The sequence below is a fragment of the Triticum aestivum genome, chromosome 2A, assembly GCF_018294505.1.
Source record: "Triticum aestivum cultivar Chinese Spring chromosome 2A, IWGSC CS RefSeq v2.1, whole genome shotgun sequence".
Lineage (NCBI taxonomy): Eukaryota > Viridiplantae > Streptophyta > Magnoliopsida > Poales > Poaceae > Triticum > Triticum aestivum.
The window spans coordinates 753396182-753398640 of record NC_057797.1 but is presented as its reverse complement, the minus strand read 5'-3'; the positions used below and the strand labels follow the sequence as shown (position 1 = coordinate 753398640).

The 2459-nt window shown below is 40.5% G+C and overlaps 1 long non-coding RNA gene across 1 annotated transcript; it reads right to left on the bottom strand.

Moving 5' to 3' along the window:
• Window positions 1–446: 446 nt before the first annotated feature.
• On the bottom strand, window positions 447–1931 carry LOC123186452 (uncharacterized). Its single transcript, XR_006493636.1, has 3 exons — window positions 1734–1931; window positions 1414–1552; window positions 447–593 (listed from the first exon to the last, which is right to left on the bottom strand). It is a non-coding gene; the product is annotated as an uncharacterized lncRNA (long non-coding RNA).
• Between the last annotated feature and the right edge of the window lie 528 nt (window positions 1932–2459).

Below are 2459 nucleotides of genomic sequence, written 5' to 3'. Positions count from 1 at the left end.
GTTAAAAGTCGGATTGTGGTCGTTAAAGTTCATTAATGACCACAGTCTACTGGTCGTAGTAGGCTCCGTCGTTAAAAGTATAACGACCACATAGCTTTCGTGGTCGTTATTCTCGTAACGACGGGATGATGTGTTGTCGTAAATCCCAAGTCAATAACGACCACAATTATAGTATTAACGGCCATTTTTTTCGTCGCTAATAATGTTCGAATGGTGATCGCTAATTTTTCATGGTGATCAAAGCATCATACCACGTTATATACCGTTTCCGATCAACCACCTTAGAATCGCAAACGATCACATTATGCGACATCCAACATTTGAATTGACAAAAGCCTCTTTTATTAATAGACAAGAGAGAAATTGACAAAATTCCACCATACAATTCTACAATTAGTATACCATTTAAGAAATTTGGGTGAAAATCACTCTTTACATGACCACGGTACTACCTCATTTCTAATTGGAAAATGTGATAATATTTCTAAATCTTCAATCGAGAGGCACCATCCTTGTTTGAATGGATATAATTCTTCAGCAGCGATTACAATGCCTCCTCGTTCTTCTATATATTATAAGCTTGATCATCAGTCCTAAAAAATGTTGGGAAATTTCTGAAAGCCAGTCAATGTAAATAAGTTGGCACAAAGTATAATACCAGATAAAATCAGTGTACGAAAACAACTAACTTGAGCGTAATTAGAAGGCATCAATGGTTATAGGCATAGAGAGCATCAATATGAACTAATATGAATGATCGTAACAGAATTCAAATGCAAACATCCACAGCTCTTATTCAAATCAGACAATAGCACCTACTGTCGGGAGCAGCTGGAAACACAATATATAATGAAACAAGGAACCACCGTGGTGCCAAAAATGTTTTGTTTTGTTTTTTGTTTTTCTAAAGCTAATTAAAGTACACAAAGAGTATATGCTGGAAATACAGAACAATGAGCTAGTATTTTAGGATCAGAACTTGTAACCAAGTAGGTTAGCTTGTGTTAATCCTAGCTGCTACATATACGTATGTATATCCATTTGTAAACATTTAATAGTGAGAGGAAATAAACGAAAAGAACCAGGCTTGATACAAGCATGTGGCAATATGCCGTTTTGTGTGTGCACGTGTACTAGTACGTTTTCAGCCGTGAGGATCGATCAATGCAAAGATATATCAAGAGCTTTGTACGTGTGTGTTTCGTCAGGCTAGAATCAATTAACTTGATGCTAACTTTGTACTGCATTGCTTCAGCAGTCTGGGGCAGGAATCAAGCTGCTTGTTCTCTTATACCAACTCCTCTGCATATAAGTACATCCTATTGCCTACACCCGGCAATGTAAACTTAATCTTTCCATGGATCACCATACTATCTTATGTATCCTATAAACCAATTTGGGCATAGATGATACCTCGGGTATTGGCAGACGGTCTGCAGGAAACAAACACCATCTTCTCTGAAGATAAAGTTCAGATTGAACTTAATACATTTTTCGAGACCAGAAAAAACTGTGATTCTCAAATAGATTTTTCTGATGGTAGTATTCGAACCTGTAGAAACAAAAAGAACAAAATCAGCAACATCTTTGTTGGAACTGATTCAAGAGCAAACAGGCAAATGCGGAACCATCTTCTCTGAAGAAAACAACTTAAGCGATTTTTACCTTCCTAAAATACCTTAATTGGAGAAAGATCATAAAAGAAAAACATGTAAAGAAGAGCTTGTACTCACCGCTCTCCCTAATTCACATCTATCCATAAATCTGCAGCAAGGAACATCTTCAGGGTGGGGACTTCCTTCTTGCTGCGGCAACACATGCGCATCCTTCTCCCCGTGCACATCCTAGGGAAGACCACTCGTCCCCTCCACCCGCCGCCTCTCCATCCTCCTCACCTCAGCCCCTACACCATGCGGGAGGCCGGTCGAGGGTTAGCTATTACCTCTCCTGCTCTCCGATGGCCGTGGATGAGGGAGGACATGGATGTGTCGCATCTTGATGAGGCTGGATGGACGAGGCGCAACACGGAAGGTGGAGGTCATGCTCGCGGCGGCGGATCGGGTGGAAGAGGAAACGAGAGAGAGGCGGCGGGTCATGTGGGAGATGAAACGAGAGAAGGTAACGTTAGGAAGGAGAGATAATTAAAGGAGATTTTTAAGCCACGAGTAGTTCGGTGGCTGTTACGAGTATAGTATTTGGTAGCCTGATTTTATCGTGCGAGGTTTGCTTTAGTTCTTTTAACGACCAATAGTTTTTTCCATCATCGTTAATAATTGTTTCTCTAGTAGTGTATGGTCATCACCGGGAGTGGTCCCGATTATTGTCACTTCGGGGTTGCCGGATCATAACACATAGTAGGTGACTATAGACTTGCAAGATAGGATCTAGAACTCACATATATTCATGAAAACATAATAGGTTCAGATCTGAAATCATGGCACTCAGGCCCTAGTGACAAG